Source organism: Castor canadensis, chromosome 4 (genome assembly GCF_047511655.1).
Source record: "Castor canadensis chromosome 4, mCasCan1.hap1v2, whole genome shotgun sequence".
Classification (NCBI taxonomy): domain Eukaryota; kingdom Metazoa; phylum Chordata; class Mammalia; order Rodentia; family Castoridae; genus Castor; species Castor canadensis.
Genome location: NC_133389.1, coordinates 12,771,287 through 12,790,593, shown reverse-complemented (window position 1 = coordinate 12,790,593; position 19,307 = coordinate 12,771,287).

Sequence of the window (19,307 nt, the reverse complement as noted above, 5' to 3'; positions counted from 1 at the left end):
GAAGCCTATTGAAATTGGGCCTAAAATTCTGTTCTGCTCTTCTGGAACTAGAAGAATTGGGGTGGATGAAACACATTCACTGTAATTATATTGATGCTAATAATACTGCATATATTTATTAAACTTTTACCATGGTCCAAATACTATATTGAGAATGTTAGAAAAATAGAAATAAATTGTGCACTTTGCCTTCAAGGGATATAAAATCTGTCAGGTTATTTGGATTATCTACATTCATTTGTTTCTTTCAAGAATTCCAATAAATCTCTCACTGATCATTTTTCCAGTGTGATAGATTGTCAAAACTTGTATTCAGTTAATCATATCTTTTTTTTATAACATTATCCAAAACTTCAATTGTATATATTCAATTTTCTCACTGTTAAAATCTTCCAATTAAATATCCCTAAGTTAGATGACAGATACGTACACGTTCAACAAAAATTAATGTACCAATGTATCATTCACCTTAACAATGATATTAAATAATCATGTGCAGACCATACTTGCTAAAAAGTAAAACCATTTTTAACTTTGAATCTATCTCATTTTTGGGGGCCTTACGGTACCTTAGGAACTGAGTGTTACTTTATGGTGATATGAGCACAAATGAAACAGGAAGAAAAACAATAAAACATTAATGAAAACAGAATGCCTTTGCTACACTGAGTTCTCAATGTTGGAGAGATGAAATATGAAACAGATAAACTTAGTATAGATAAGACAACTCATTCTGGAAAAAAAAAAGTTCTACTGTGCATGGAAGCCTGAGTTGAATTCAGAACATTACTCTTTTTATTTTCTTAAGTATGTATTACTAATGTTAGCAAAATACAGAAATGTTTGATCAAGTCTGCGAGTACAAAAGTATCAATAAATTTATATTTTGCGTACATGCAAACTATAAAACTTCAATTTATAATAACATTTTAAAAAACTGACTGAACCAATAAGGGTCACTGTACTAAGCAATGACTATTTCTCCAGAAATCATTTTGGATGCTTCTCTGAAGCACTAAATGCTATTGGCTGCTTCCTTCTTAAAACATCTTTTCCTTGGTTTCCATGGAATTACATTGCCTGTGTTTAATTTTGCCTCTGTCTCTCATGCTGGCTGACCTAGCTTTTTCCAGCCCGACTCTGGTCTCCTGTTTGTTTAGTGACACGTTTTTCTGTGATATCTTTTAAAATTTTTATTTCACATGACTTTGGTCCAAACAGCTATACATATCAGCTCACCTATGTAATTTTTGGTCCATAAAATAAACAACAAGAAAACTATTGGCATTTCTTTCCTGAAGTCAGCATTTTCTTTCACTTACATTCTTGTTTTCATAGCATCCAAGTCCAGCAATGGGATTCTGCCTAAACCCATTATCTGGCATTTTCCTTCATGGCATCCCGATCCACATTTCCACTATCGCATCCTGGTATTTTATGTTGCCTCCTCAGGCTAAAATCATTATTTGGTTTAAATCGTCTCTCCCTTGTATATACATTTATTTGAGAATAACTTACAAAATGCTGTACTTAATATGAGATTTTCATCATATTCCAAAATTGTTTTATCACATATGAAAGAAATCTCAAAACAGAATCTTTCACTCAATTTCTTTATTTCCATCATGGTTCATTGTTGAGTTAATTATTACCAATCCTAGTTTCACAGCTGTTCAAATCTATTATAGGAAACTAGTAAATGATTTTTAATTTCTGATTAGTGTGCCTCCATTTCAAGGGTAATAATATATTTAAGAATATTCAATACAGCACAATAATAAAAAGAGTCTTTAGAGTTAGACAGACTGGAGTTAGTATATGGCTTGACATTGCTAACTTCTAAAAAATAGATTAAATCCACAAAATGATTGGTTTGGATACTAGCAAAAGACAAACTCTCAAAAAATGATAGATGTCAGTCTTATTATCATTCTTTACTTGGTGCACAGTATGAGCTCACTGACAATCATAGTACCTCTTATGCCCTATCATTTTTCCCACATTCTCTCTCCTTATTTTCCCATGTGCTATATGGTGTTACCCATTCAGTCCATAAATTTTTGAGATAAAATATTTTTAATTCCTTTGAACATTTTCTAAATAATGATGAGTTATTGGAATGTAAATCCAGTTCAAGACTAGCTCAGGAATGTCAGAAAAAGGATGTTGTATCACAACATAGGAAGATGGTTGGTCAAGGAAAATTGCCCACACAACCTAGACTTACAGGGTCATTTGTCAGAATGATTTTCAAATATATGTAGTTCAAGTATATATATATATATATATATATATATATATATATTTCAAGTATATCTATCTATCTATCTATATTTCAAATATATATATACATAATTTCATTTGTTGACATAGCATGAATAAAAAAGCCATTTTGCTTTTCTTTTAAATTTCCCATTGCAATATCTCTCTCAGTTACTTTCCAGCCTTAAGGAAACAAGATGATCTAAAATGCACATGATTGCTTCAAAACAGAGTTCATTAACAATGTTTTGGGCTACTGCAATGGCTCAAGTAATAGAACACCTACCAGTAAGTGTGAGTCCCAGAGTTCAAACCCAGTACCAAAAAATAAACAAATGAGTAACAAAAGCCACAGTAATTTCTACAGCTCTAATAATAGATGTCTTCAAAAGGCCCATGTGTTAAAGGTATTTCCTCACATTACTGGTAGTGGGAGGTGGTGGAAAACTGTAGGGAGGTCTTTAGAACACTAAAGGGGATTATGGGACTATCCCTTCCTCTTTCTCTTTCACTTCCTCACCATGAGGTAACCATTTTTCTCTACCACATACTCCACATTGTCATCCAATACATCCCCTAGAGGCCCTAGGCAATGGATCTGCCTTACTGAATCTCTAAAACTATGAGCCAAATTAAACCTTTAATCTTTATTAAGCTAACTATCTCAGCATTTTGTGATAGTGATAGAAAGCTGACAATGTTTTCAAGCAGATTTTAACTATTAATATTCCTAGATTGTTGAGATCAAGTTATTTTCTTTCATAGTTCCATCAATAAGTTTCTTTCAATATTTAAACAAACAGGCTAATATTTCTATACTAGAAGGATATTATTTGATAAGCAAATGAATACTTGCCATTTATTTATATCACCACCAAATTTCCACTAAGTCTGGCAGAAAAGCTTTATAGCCAGTTTTACAGACTGTCTCATTAGTTTATTACTGAGTTAATGATAATTTTATATTAAGCCATCATAAAATATCAACTCATATAAAATAAAGTTTGTAGACTTAGGTCTGGACAGAATATTGTAAATTAGTTTAACTCTTAATTTTTTCTTATATTATTATTACAAATGATTTAAACAAACTTCATAACTCCTTAATCTATATCACATATTTATTTATTTATTTCATTTATTCATATGTGCATACAATGTTTGGGTCATTTCTCCCCTTCCCTCCCTTTCCCCAGCCCCCTCCCTCTCCCCTTTACCCCCTCTCTCCAGGCAGAAAATGTTCTGCCCTTATCTCTAATTTTGTTAAAGAGAGAGTATAAGCAATAATAAGAAAGACAAAGTGTTTTTGCTATTTGAGATAAGGATAGCTATACAAGGAGATTCCTAGCATTGCTTCCATGTACACACGTGTTACATTCTAAGTTAATTCTTCTCGAACTGACCTTTTCTCTAGTTCCTGGTCCCCTTCTCCTATTGGCCTCAGTTGCTTTAAAGTTTCTGCATTAGTTCCTTTGCATTGAGGACATCAAATGCTATCATGTTTTTTGGGTGTCTTACCTATCCTCATATCTCCCTTGTGTGCTCTTGCGTTATGTGATCAAAGTCCAATACCCTTGCTGTATTTGCCCTAGATCTAAAGTCCAGTTATGAGGGAAAACATACGATTATTGGATATCACATATTTAAATCAAACTAGTTGACAAACACAAGACTTCATGAACTTGTGATATAAATTTGCTGAAATAAAATTTTCTAAAATAGGAAGAAGTGCTTATCACATTTTACCCATCTATCCAGGTTATATCAAAGTAACTTAAAACTATTTATTTATCCAGATAACTGATTATTTTCACAATAAAAAAGCATGACCCTAAAAATTATTTTTTAAAGTCTGATGTACTCTGAGACTTCCCAAAAAAATATCATTTGAACCAAATTTTAGCAAAACAATTTTGATTGATTTCCACCCAAGAAGTGAAGAAGATATTTTCTTCTTCACTTCTTCACTTACTGAATTAGCTTTTATCGATTGCAGCAAGATGTAAAATGTGTCTTCACAGTAAGTACTTCTTTCTTGCTGAATAATAAATACAAGAGTGGAAGCTCACAATGGCAGTATCACGAGAGATTTAAATCTTGCTTTCTCTGGTGCATTTGGGGCTCAGGCTGTTCTGCTTCCATCTGGCAGACTTTCTTCTCCTTGACTTCTAGTCCTTGTAAAACACAGAGCACACACAGTAGTCAACAAAGCAGTTTATATTGCTCCTAATGAATAGCATAATTTTAGTAAATTAGTTTAAAAAGTAGAATGCTACTAAACACTGTAAAGTATATATGTTTTTATGGGTGGAAATATGTGTCATGTTTACAACAGAAACATTTATGGTACTGTACTAAAACATACAAGTGCTATGTGATAGTAAGACATGGGTCATGTGGTTCACATATAAAACCATCTCTCAATTTACTATATGCATAGCAAATTATTACATTGTCTCTTATAGTTGAGGTCTCATATAGTTGATGTTTTATTTAAGAACAAATATGGACACTTGGAAATCTTACCCAAACTTTTTATTTTTTTTAACTCTTGAATGGTTTAAAGCTGAACAATTATAGGTGGTGACATCAATTTAAGAAGAAAGATGTTTTATCCTTTACAGAAATATCAGTTCAGATACAGCTGGGAATAATTTAATCTCCAGGGGTGTAAGACGTGCAGTGGCTTGAGCCTCTCCCACTCTTTTTCTCATCTTGATTGGATCTTTTGGTGTGCAGCTTGTCTGAGCCTAAACCAATCTATCATCGACTATCAGGCTTCTACAAGAAACTACTTTGTAAAAGAGGAAAACTTTTGTTAGATTCTTTGTATTGTGAATTCTGCCAGATGTTCAGTCACTTTACATTGTTCTACAAATATTTTTCTCTTGTTTTATTTGATGCAAGAAATTAAACTTTTACAGCCATGTGATGATTTATCTATTTCTTGCTGTGCATGTGAATACTATGATACTTAAATCAGCCTTACATTTTGTCATGTAAAAATTTCTACACATTTTACAATCAGCATTTTAAGATGCTTTGCATTCATGTTTCTCTACTACCCTAAAATACTAGTTCTAACTCCAAACACCAAGTTTCTTAAAAGTGTATTGTTTTCTTTTTTTTTTTTTTAAGTCTTATAAATTTTATTTTTTTATTTATTTATTTATTTTTTTATTTATTTTTTTTTCATTTTTCTTTTATTATTCATATGTGCATACAAGGCTTGGTTTATTTCTCCCCCCTGACCCCACCCCCTCCCTTACCACCCACTCCACCCCCTCCCGCTCCCCCCCTCAATACCCAGCAGAAACTATTTTGCCCTTATCTCTAATTTTGTTGTAGAGAGAGTATAAGCAATAATAGGAAGGAACAAGGGGTTTTGCTGGTTGAGATAAGGATAGCTATACAGGGCATTGACTCACATTGATTTCCTGTGCGTGGGTGTTATCTTCTAGGTTAATTCTTTTTAATCTAACCTTTTCTCTAGTTCCTGGTCTCCTTTTCCTATTGGCCTCAGTTGCTTTAAGGTATCTGCTTTAGTTTCTCTGCATTAAGGGCAACAAATGCTAGCTAGTTTTTTAGGTGTCTTACCTATCCTCACCCCTCCCTTGTGTGCTCTCGCTTTTATCATGTGCTCATAGTCCAATCCCCTTGTTGTGTTTGCCCTTGATCTAATGTTGTTTTCTTATTAGTTTTATCATCACCATTTCTTACCTGTACTTGTTATAGATTAGTGCTATGGACTGGAAGAACAGTATTTGTTACTTCCCAAAAGACAAAAATTAGCTGGGAAGAATCCTGGTCAAAATAATGAAGGTCTAAATTATTAGTATATAAAAAAGTAATATACAGTGCAAGATTTATCTCCCAGGTATCTTTTTCATTATACATGTTGATCTTCTTTTCAAAAATGGATGGATTCTTCTTTTGACCTTTAATATATGCTTATATTAAGCATAAATAACAATATTTAAAATTTAATTTCAGTATTTGCTATCAATTATTTAACATTTGATTCCAGGAAAAAAAAAGAAAAGTAGTCCCTTGGCCAAGTGGGTTGATGTCAAAATACATACAGTGTCAGTTCAGACCCACTAGGTAGATACTCAGGAATTATACTGAGGAAAATGCCTCTGGTAGCTGAAGGCATAGTGATTCCACAGAAGATTCATCACCCTTAATTACAATTCTGACTCCTGCCCAAGGATATTTATGGGGTACAGGAATAGTTAGAAAGAACCTCAGGACAGGGATGATCTGAGGATGCTTCAGCCTGGTTGTCCAGGAGGCCTTAGGAAAAAAATAACCCATTAGAAAACCACCATCACAAAAAGGAATAATGGTCCATAACTAATTCATTTGCCAAGCTCAGTTATTGGCTGAAAGCAGCCTAGTGGAAATGTGGTACGGGAGTAAAATCAGATACATCGAAATGACAGTGGCAGGGCCATACCCTGCCATGGTATCATATCTTTTTTTCAATTTTTATTGTTTTATTATTCATATGTGCATACAATGCTTGGGTCATTTCTCCCTCCTGCCCCCACCCCTACCTTACCACCCACTCACCCCTTCAATACCCGGCAGACACTATTTTGCCCTTACCTCTAATTTTGTTGAAGAGAGAGTATAAGCAATAATAGGGAGGAACAAGGGTTTTTGCTGGTTGAGATAAGGATAGCTATACAGGGAGTTGACTCACATTGATTTCCTGTGCGTGGGTGTTACCTTCTAGGTTAATTCTTTTTTGATCTAACCTTTTCTCTAGTTCCTGGTTCCCTTCTCCTATTGGCCTCAGCTGCTTTTAAGGTATCTGCTTTAGTTTCTCTGCATTGAGGGCAACAAATGCTAGCTAATTTTTTAGGTGTCTTACCTATCCTCACCCCTCCCTTGTGTGCTCTCGCTTTTGTCATGTGCTCAAAGTCCAATCCCCTTGCTGTGTTTGCCCTTGAGCTAATGTCCACATATGAGGGACAACATACGATTTTTGGTCTTTTGGGCCAGGCTAACCTCACTCAGAATGATATTCTCCAATTCCATCCATTTACCAGCAAATGATAACATTTCATTCTTCTTCATGGCTGCATAAAATTCCATTGTGTATAGATACCACATTTTCTTGATCCATTCATCAGTAGTGGGGCATCTTGGTTGTTTCCATAACTTGGCTATTGTGAATAGTGCTGCAATAAACATGGGTGTGCAGGTGCCTCTGGAGGAACCTGTGTCACAGTCTTTTGGGTATATCCTTACGAGTGATATTGCTGGATCAAATGGTAGATCAATGTCTAGCTTTTTAAGTAGCCTCCAAATTTTTTTCCAGAGTGGTTGTACTAGTTTACATTCCCACCAACAGTGTAAGAGGGTTCCTTTTTCCCCCGCATCCTCGCCAACACGGGAAAGAGAGGAGTCAGAGCAGCTAGCCCCTTTCCATCTTTTAGATGCTAAGTTGCAGAAACAGAGACAAAGAGGAGGTACCTGCTTCTGCTTTCCTCTTTGAGATGTTAAGCAGCTACAAGGATCCTTGGGTAGGTGGAGATATAATTATGTCTTGGAAAGGAAGTTCTAAAGCATCCTATTGTCTGTGATTTAGAGTCAGCCATCTCAGCCACACAGACCCATTATCTTTGACCACATGTACCAGCTCTCCACTATAAAACTAACAGTTGGGGACCACCATTTTAAGTCTTTGCTCCCATTTCCTGCATGGGGAACAGGAAATACTTCTCTCTCTTTTCTCTCCCCTCTCCTTATCTATAGTTTATCCTGTTATACTAAAATAAATCCTTGACTAAAACTTTCACCTTGTGAGACTCCTTGTTGTGAGACATCTTAGAACACTTTTCAATGTTTGTGGATCTCAAGGACCTGTGATTTTTGTGTGGAAACTAGGAAGCTGTGGGAGCCCCCTGATTTTCTGGTTGTTAGGAAAAATGCCGCACAAAGAAAACTCACTCACGTCCAAGGGCAGTGTTTAATGGCAGGTATGAGGTAGTGTAGGAAGAGGAAAAAAGGGGGTGGTTCAGGTCAGGCATGGCCTTTTATAGAAGAGGGAGGGTAAGGGGTTGGCGCATGGGATCCCTGATGGAGGTGGAGCTTGAGTGGAGCTTGTTTTGTGGAGCACGGGAAACCCTGTTAAAGGTAGGGGCTGTTTACTGGGAATGGCTCCATTTTCCAAGAGGTGCCTCTGATTTATAAAATGGTGGCATTATTGTTCTATCATTGGTAACATAGTACTTGCTTAATCTAATTACGGAAAACCTCATGAAGAGCAAACTAAGGAGAAGGGACAGTCTCATCTATAAACAGCACTGAGAAAACAGAATTTCCACATGCAAAATATAAACTTGAGCCTTTATATCATACATGAAAACTCAATTCAAAATGGGTAACAAATCTAAATAAAAGATTTTCCCAGTACAAATTTTGGATTGACACTAGTATTGATTTTTATCTATTCAAAATTTTCTAGTATATATATTGAATAAGACTCTTGGTTAGTCTCAAGTTTTTTTGATAAAGTTTGATTTCAGATGCAGACTGAAATGATATCATTCATAAAAGTAGAAAGCTTGTCTCATAAATACATATTCATATAGTGCTTTATTATTTATTTATCAGTACTTCAATTTATTTATTTTGTTTCACAGATTAAAAGACTTTCTTTGGTTTCAGAGATATTACAGTCACTGAATTTAATTTAAGCCATTCTTTACTGAATTCATCATTTTTTTTTCTATTGACAATCCTTTCACTCTTATGTCCTGTGCAGTATTTAAAGGTATGAGTAAAAAGAGATCTTATTATGAGATGACCTTTGAGGTTTAGTTTAATGGTACAAAGTGAAGCTGTCCAAAACAAGTGAGGCATGGAAAAAGCAAATTTTAGTGAAGGACTTAAGATCTTTACCAACAGTAAAGAAGCTAAAGGGCCGTACAAACTAGCACAATGCCTGGTGCTAAGAGAGACGCAGTGATTGTTAAGGTATAACATAATTCTTTATCAAAGTTGACAACAGAAACATAAATAAAGCAAGAGATTAATTAAAATCTGTGTAACAGATTTTAAAATATTGAAAAATGAGGGTGAAAACAGCAGTAAACATTTAGCTCATTTAACTGATTAAAGGGTCAAAAAAATCCCAAAATATCAGCACTAGATCACTTTTAATTATTTCTTAGCTAATTTGGCTGGTTATGAGTCTTATTTTCTATGTATTTAGTGTAAAGAAAGCATGTCTTCCACAAAGCTACAGAAAGCTGGCTGCCCAAGCATACATATTCTAAAGAGAGAAAACTCAAAACTCAGGAATTATACAAAATAAGCCAATTGCTGTTACTGCATCTTTTGGGTGCTCCCCAAAGAATTTCTTTGGCAGGAATCCTTTTTACTGTTTTTATTTAATAGATAACAATTCTGACTACTGCAAATTGACAAGCACATAGACAGCATGTTGTAGGCCTGAGTTTTTGTGGAACTATTAAATAGCTTCTGGTCTTCTGGTTATTGCAGATTTATTTGTGCAAAGAGATTGCTTGTGAATGGAAGCCTGAGCTTTGTGTACATGCAAATTATCAGGTTCCCAGGTGCCAGTATTAACTGAGCATGAAAACTTAATTGCTTACAATGTTTGAAACTTCAGACAGGGAACTTGGTGGGGTGAAACAGCATTTAATTTATAGCACAGCATAAAAATCAGGGCACCTGTACCTTGTTTCTTTTACATCTAATGGCTGGCAATTTTTAATTGGAAGAATTAGTATTAAAATTTTAACTTTGTCTGCTTGGTATGTGAAGTCTGCAATCAATAAGATAGCATGTTCTGAGCATAGTCTCATGCTTTGAGTTAAAATCATTGCAATAGTCAAAAGTGTAATGGAGTTTAGGAAAATAAACATGGTGATGGGATTGAAGTGGATATAACTCTAGATAGTGAAACTGAACCTTAGCCTTCCTAGTTAATGATTTTTGCATTAAAATTATTACTAGTGAGAAATGAAATCCAGAAAACAGCTAACAAATTCCATATGGTTCAATATGAAAATTCCGTGTGATTCTTCAAATCTTATTTTCTAAATGGACAACAAAGTCATTTTTTAATGTTGGAAAAAATTAAGTGTAGAAACTAGGACTGCTATTCTTTTTTGTCCCCTTATGTAACATACTGGTTTGCCTTTAATAATTAAAGGGAAGGACGAATGGTGGAATTGCCCCTATTGTATTAGTATAACATTTACTTCTTTTGTGATACTGAATCAGAAGGCAGACATTTTGTGTGGCTTCTCTCTGTCTTAGAAAATAAGCTTGTAGAGAAACATTACAGCCAAGTTTATTTAGAAATGTAGAAACTCCATTCACTTCTACCCAGCTGTGTTTGCTTAGCCAAGTGATAATAATGGATTACATTGGAATGCAAAAACAATGGCAGTATGGATTGGCTAGGAAAACAGTAAGCTACTAAAGGACATGTTGAAATCCAATTTGAAGTTTTTAGCCTCAATTAAAATGGCTAGGAAGTAACAGAGCAAATGGATCATGCTGGGATGGAGTAATCTAACTGTTTCAACTCTTTACAGTACATCACAGCTCTGACAAACCTAAGAAACAGAATTATTGACAGTTATAGACCCTTGGACACAATGTATTCATTCATTCATTTGTTTGTTTTAAGACAAATGTTTATTGAGCCTTTCCTTTATCTCAAGCAGTGTGGTAGGCCCTGAAAATACATTAACACTTTCACATCAGTGTTAATGATCTGAAGCAAAGATCAAGCTATATCTTTATTCTATTAAGACAAACTTATCCTGCTGCAGATGGCCAGAGTACAATTTTTTTGTTGTTGTTTTTAGAAAATTGAACAATTCAGAAATAACTGCAAAGTGACCAGAGTAATTAGGAATTTTTCTTTCATAGATTATTTCCACCTTATAGCAATTAGATTCCAAATCTTCCAATGAATCTTCAGAGAAGCAGTGAAACAAGCATTTCTTGATTAATTCATACAAAAATTTGAAGGTCACCCTAGAGGTAGAAGAACCCAAAGTCATTAAGGAGTGAGAATGCCTTAATACAGAACCATTCAAAGCTCAATAGAGAATTGGCTGATGAGAGCAAGGAAATGAAAAAGAAAGTGTCTTCAAATGTGTCTGTGGCATATTGCAAGGGATTTACCTCTGAGAAAGGAATAGAGAGCTCCTAGAATCACAGTCTCTCTTACTGTGTGATAATGAGGGTTAAGACAAGCCAAAATAGGTGGGCTTCAGGCTCCACTGCAACAATGAAATCTAAAAACATGTAATGTAAAAAAAAAAATGCCTTTATATATATGAATGATATTTTTAAAAAGACCATGCACACTTTCACAAACACAACCACCTGACTTTGCACTTCAATGTCTCACTATGGTGTAGCAATACAGAGCTTCCTCCACATCAATTTTGAGAATAGGGTCTCTTGTTAGCCTGTCATGGTGCTTTATGCATCATCAGGATAGAAAACAAGAGTAGACAAAGTAGTTTACTATTGAAATGGCAAGCTAAATTCATTATAGTTATTCTCAGAGGCATAATGATGAAGATACCCTACTATTTGCAAGCATAGATTATACAAAGCAAGGATAAATAAATGGTTTATGGCTACTCACTCCCACTTCATTTTCCAATTAAAAAACTCATATTATCTGCATTATTTAACTACAGATAAATTTACTAGTAGTCTGTGTAAACCAATTAATAACCTGACATGGTAAGAGTAAATTCTATTATAGTCCAATACTACCAGTCCTTACTTGAGTTACTAGTTGACTTGCCTCCTTCAGGTTGTGGCTGTCACAGATACATTACTGAATATAGAAGCCCTGAGACCACACTGTGTGAATCCTGACGGCTCCAGGCACAGCTCTCCCTTTCCCTGCTGTGTTGTAGCAAGCCAGGCTTCTCGTGGTAATTAAGGTTGAATACCCTTAATGACTGCCACACTCTTTTCATTGCCCGCCAGCCCATAGTATAAAAGACTCAAAGTGTCCAGCTGATCATGTCTGGGTTCAGTGGAATATTGATGTCACCCAGCATAAACAGCAAATTTACCCACTGAAAAAACAAAGCCTTTCCCCCAGGATAACTTACACTTGTGAGGACATGAAGAATTAAGGTCATAATGTATCCCTGGCAGTATTAATGAATAAGGACAATCATGTCATTCTTCTGTACCTCAGTTTTCATATATGGGACAATGTTACCATGTGTCAGCCAGTGATTTAGTGTATAAAGTACATGATGAAGAAACCTTTCTAATGTAGTATTAAGAAGAATACTATCCTAAGATAAATTGGCACTTTTGGGTGAGTTTTAATGGTCATTCTGTCTTGCAATTCTGGGTAATGGAGGTACATGTAAGGGGTCCTAAACTCAGGACATGCCTCTTTTGACATAAGTGCCTAGGTATGATGAAATAGTATCTCAGATAATATATTGAAAGCTGAAGGTGATGCTTTTGTAGCTATTGTAAGGAAGATCAAATTCAACCTTCAATAACTACATGCTTTCTGTCCTAAAATTTTCAAAAGGAGCAATCAATTGGTTTACTATTCTTTAACAGAGATTAGAAGCTTCCTTCTCATTTTGTTTGTCATACTCAGTTCCTATTTCAATATTGCCAGTGCCTTTTTAGCTAGAACTTGCTGAGACCTAAATAAATAAACTTTATAGATTAAAAAAAAAAAGGAGTTAATTAGTTCATGCAAATGTAGAGCCTGGTCTCTGTCTCTGACTTCAGGCATGATCGAGTCCTAATTACGCTACCAGGATGTTGTCTAAACTCTTCCTTTCTCTTTATTTGCTTCATTCCCAACTCTTCTTACAGCGGCAAAGATAAATACCAGTGGTTTTATAGGAAATTCTTATGTTTGGAAATTAGAATGGGAGCGAAAAGGTTGGGAGAGGGAGAGAAATCTTTTTCTGATAAAAGACCTGGGAACATTCATTGCCCTGACTTGATACATGAGCTTTCTTAGACAAAAATAATTGGAATGCCCAGCTGCTTGGATGTCTCAGATTGGTGAGGACTAGGACACATACACACCTGAACTATACAAACCACAAACAAGTTAGTTAGCAGACAAAAACTTATAACTATGACTGGAGTAAAACAGGAAAAGACTGTGGAGACAGACAGTTGAATTCCAGTTCCTCATGCCTGTAATCCTAGGTACTCAGGATGCAAAGATCAGTATGGTTCCAGGCAAGCTGGGACAAATAGTTCAAGAGACCCTATGTATACAATACCTAACAAAAAACGGTTTGGTGGAGTGGCTCAAGTGGTAAGAGCACATGCCTAGCAAGTATGAGGTCTTGAATTCAAAGCCCATACCACAAATAAATAAATAAATAAATAAGGATATGGAGACAGGAGTTCCAAGAGCTACAAGGGGCACACTCATGTGGAAGAAATATGTGCTTATGATAAGGACCAAAGTTAAGAATGACAGAAAAAATAGAAGAATATATATATATATATATATATATATATATATATATATATATATGGACTGTAAAATGCTATTTGAGATTTGGACCACATCCTAAGAACAATGAGAATGTGTACAATGTATGCCTTAAATAGGGAAGTAAATTCATATTTACTTTTTGAAAACATTACTGAGATTGCAGAATGGAAGGCAAAAATCTTATAGGCATTCATATTTGGTGGCTACCACAGGATGCCAAGGGACAAAGCCATTTAAATACACCACAGTACATATTCAGCTTCTAGCCTTGGTATTCTTTCTACAGACTGGCAATGCTTTCATGATTTGATACGTTATATTCTTCCCAGGCTGTGACTTGTGTTTCTTCTACCTCATTGTCTCAGATCACTTTGGATACCACATCTCCAACCTTGACTTGACATCAGGATCTCTTACTTGAGTGCCCTGTGAACAGTGAACCTCTCATTTCAGCTCCTCATGCAAGAAGGGGCTGAGCAAAACTGAGAGAGCTGAGGTACAAATTGGAAGTTCTTTTTCTAAATCATTATTAACCACTATTTTGTGGTCTGCAGAATCTTTATGAGGTAGAATCACCGTGGGACACCTTAAGGTGAGGAGGTAGAAAAGAGAGACCTGGCAGCAAGTTAAACTATTTAAAACAGTTAAATTCTGACTTAAATGATGGTAAAAGTTAAGAGTTAGACATTACCCCATCATATCACCTCCCTCCTTCCCTACTCCATTTCTGTCATTTCTGGGTTTGTCTGTTCCTGTAGGATAGTCTACTCTGGACACAGGTCCATAAACTCAGTGAGGTATTTTGAATCTATTTAATATTCATTTTTACACATGGAACTTTGTTTTACTCTCTACTCAGCCATCTCTTACCTTCTCTTATACTTTCTCTATCAGTCAAAGTTAATCTCACTTTAAATTATTTTACCCCTTAATGCATATATTATACCAAATTTATTTGGAAACTTAGTAAAGTAATGTGGTTCATGTCACTAAGGTCATTATTCTCAACTACAATTTCTGAACATCCATTTGGTACTACCATTTGCTGAATATAATATCTAAGTGGTTTCTTTTATAGGAAAATTAGTAAACAACACTAGAAAATGATGTCAGTGAGATTTAATGTAAATTTATGTGGGGCATTTTAATATTCCAAAAAGTAAGGTGAACTAATGAAATTAATATGCTAGTAATATATGTATTAAACTTTTTGAACAGAAAAATAGGTAATGTTAATATAGGTTTGCAAAACACAGACATATACATATATTTGTAGTTTATGACATGCTCCTCTTTCTAAGAATCTACAGTGTTTCAGAGACCAAATCTTAAATAGTGGGACCATCCATAAACCTACAGCTTGTGCTGAGAGATAATCCTCCTGCTCTTCCTTCAGTGTGGCACTGAAGCTGACAGGGAATTGGCTGGTCTTCACGTTTGCTTGACCTCTGTATCAGTGAGTGTCCTTGAGTTATTTCATCCTACCACTGTCATCTTCCTGTATAAAATTATTCACTGTCAGTGGCTTCAGGTTGGTGATGTCAAAAAAGTGTCATACTAATAAACTTTTGAAATTATATTTCACCTTATGAATAACCAAGCTATAAGGAAGACACAATTAAGAACTGGTTTAGTTAGAAAGGCATACAGTGAATATTCACTATGTGCTTATTTTTATACTAGGTACCATAGTCTTGCATTGCTTGCTTTGTAAAGTGAGAACACCTTGTCAATCTTTGTAGATATATAGTCCACTACTAGTTTTATTTTTCCTTGAAAAAGCAAAAAACAAGTTAACAAAATGAATAAATAAAGTCAAAGACATTCTGATTTTTTCCAGAAATATAAAATTAAGTGTATTATTCATTAACAGCAGAAGGAAGACTGCCACAGAGTGTATATTGTATTCCCCTCATTTTTTCTGATCTGTAATTTAAACCTTTCATTTAGTATTTCTGCTGTGCTTATTAATAAAACATTGAGTAATACTCTCATATAATCTATTTTTAAAGAATGTGCATATTTTTGAGTAATCATTTAATAAGAGAATCTTGAAAGAATTATAATTATATAAATACATGTGAGTTGGTCCTTTTTGCACATACACAAATATCTTCTTTATTACCATATTCAAATGGATGGAACGTACTAAAACTGAGAACAAGAATGTCCCCTCAAGGATATAAACTTTTGTATTTCAGAATAAAAGGACATTCCACAGGATTGCATTATGTGAAAAGCTTGATAATTTATTCTAAAAAGAAAATAAAATTTTAAAAATTAAATTGTTAGTTTCTTTTAAAGTCTTCCATTTAATATTTTTTTCACATCTGTCTTTTTTCCTCTCACATTCGATATATTTGTGTTCTGTGTACTAGTAGAGAAATGTATACTGCTGCTGATGTCTCAGGAATGTGGCATCATTGGGTGTAGGTGCTAATTCAAATATCTTAAGATGCCTATAACAGCATAAGAGAATTTCATTTCTTGATTTTCAAAATGCTTGCAAGTCTCTTCCCTGTGTTCCAAATCAATAAGATGTTTTCACATGCAGTAAGATTTGTTTGCCTCTGAAGACAGTTGGTATTTTAATTCTGCTGTTTCTTCCAGTCTTCTCACCTCCACAGAAGTGAGCTTCTCAAACATGTAGGCTCTTGGTAGACTCGGCATTGTTGTGGTTGCAGTATTGTTGCCAGGACAACCTCAATATGCTTCCAGATTCATGTAAAAAGTAAGGGCTCCATTACCTATCCTCCAATTGCATTGGCAAGTATTGTTGCTACATGATTTATTCTCACTATATTTCCTGCAATACCATGAATAATTTTAACTATTATTATCATTATCCTCAATTATCGTTCCTACCACTTAAGAATTAAAAAGAAACCTGTTGTTTCAGTTTAGTTGGACATTCCTTGTGCTACACATCTTACCTGAGGATGTGGAAAAAAGCCCTGACGATTTTATTTTAACTTGTTCTTGTTTGTTGTTTTTTCCTATTAAATGGAACTAATAATAATAGCTTTTAAGTAGGATTATTTCAAAGTCAAATAATGTAAATATATTCTTCATCTTCTTCTCCTTCCATATGTGCACTGTGCTAAGAAAACACCTTCACTCTATACACTCTTTGAAAACAAGAATCATAGCAAGGTTTATAGCAAAAGGACATCTTGGAAACATCCACCCAAACAGGGGAGCCAATCCACCAAAAACAAAACTGCACCCAAGGATAAGTATAAATTACCTCTTAAAAATGAGAAGGGAAAGAAAGAAAACAGCTAATATTCAATGTGCGATTTGTTAGGTGATAAAAGATAATGCTGTTACCGTCTTTGGTGGATATGTCCTGCTTGATATGTTATTCTACCTATAATGATTTTGTGTTCCAGGAAAATGACAAAAATGATTCCCCTGTCATGTCTTTTCTTGTCCTGAGTCTCCTAGTAATTTGTCCTATTTACATGGTCTTTCTCTGGATGTCTAATTTTTTTTCCTTGCAAATTTCATGCTATGAAGAATTGAATTTTTGTATAAAATCTATATTGACTTTATTTGCATTCAATAGTGCATGTGTAGTATCTGTTACCCATCAAGTATAATTAAAATAGGTGGCCTTGGAATTTACACACCTGGAAAGGTCACCTGAGTGAATTCCAAAGCATCACACCTTTACCTTATATCATTTCATTGCTGTCAAGAAGGCAAGCACATATTGCAGTTCTTAAATTTATGCAGTTTGTATGATATTAGCAACCTTAGTTATTTCCATGAATGGTGTGAACATAAGCTCATAAAACAATGACATGAGTTAAGGTTACAGAATACTTTCACCCCTGATGGCTGGGAGTTCATTATCGAAAACTGTTTGCTGGTGACAGCTTGTCCCCCTCACCAGTGCATAGTGCCCTGCATATAAACCATGGGGGCTTTAATCAAAGAGACATATTTTCCTCCCTGTTAGAGCACCATCGTGTCACATCACAGTTGCAGCCAGTGACACGCAGAAAGGTCTGTGCCCAACTATTTCTGACATTAAACATCAATCATTATTCCATCAGAGACTGAACATGCACTATTAATCACTGAGGGAGATCATGAATTTTTACAAAATGCATCAAATGGGATTTTCAACAAATGCCATGCCAAGACCTTGTTTTAATAAAGATGTTTGACTTATATTTCAGCAATGTGCACATTTTTGTGTGACACCTATATGTGTGCTTTGATGTGTGAATATAAGCTTGTATGAAATCCCATTGGGACATATAGAAAGAATCGCACACAGTGACGTGTTGCTAAAATGCAAATGTACCTAAACTTTTTGTAGAAATAGGAGAAAACAGACAACATTAAATAAAAGCAAAACTGGGAATGTCAATCCTCCAATCAACATGGAAATTTGAAAACATCAGTAGAATAACAAATTAGACATATGTTGAGTGGTTGATTTACTCTGAACACATCCAAAATGGCTATCAGCCTAGATATTAATTCATTCAGATGAGGTAGGTAGCTAGACTAAACCAATAAGAGACTTCTTAATTAATTTAAAAGTAAAATAAGGCCTGAGGGAATGGCTTATGTGGTAGAGTACCAGCCTGGAAAGTGCAAGACCCTGAGTTCAAATCCCAGAACCATCCCCCCAAAATAAATAAAATGAAAACATAAATGAAATATTGTTATGTGAATGAATATCTAGATGTCTATATCTATATCAAAAGTAGGAGAGAGAAAACCTCATTTCACTCCCTATATGTGATGTACACTGCTCATTTTTTGTATATCACTTGGGATTAAAAAAGCATTTGAGAAATAGCCTATTGTATTTTTCTCACAGGACAGAATAAATTTTACCAGTAATTGTCAGCAGAATTCTATTGAGTTGTCGTTGGCAATGGTATAAAGGAGCATTGCCTTAAAATGGGGCAAGGACAGACAGCCAGTGATCATTCTGTCTCAATCTAGAAACTCATATTCGGTTGCTGAATACCAGTGGAGAAGTTTCTAATCTGAAATATTTTAATTTTTAATGCCCACAATTTAAAGACATGGCAAGGGCAGACAGACATGGTGATAAATGTCCACCTTTAGTGAAGTGTACAATGTATTTTGTAACTGTTTGCGTTCCCGTGAACCTGGAGGGTGGCAGTGATTTTGAAGATAGTTCTTGGCAACTGTAAAATATGAATGTAAATTTCTGGTGACTTCAAGCCACTTACTTAACTGCTCAGTAACACTTATTTAATAATGGCTTCATTTCTATTTAGGCTTTTAAGCATTTAATATTAAGTAGCTAAAATATAGTGAAATTAAAATAAGGTTGATTGTGTTTCAAAGCAGAAAGTGAAAAAATAATTCAAAAGGTATGTGTTTAATCTGAGTTAAACATTTTATAAAGGAATTAGTAATGACTTTTTTTTGCTCTTTTGTTTATATTTCACAGTATACATATTGTCATTTAATAATCAGACCCACTCTTTCTGTAAGATAATCTAGGTGGGGTCATAGGGAAACCTGATCATTTTTCTAC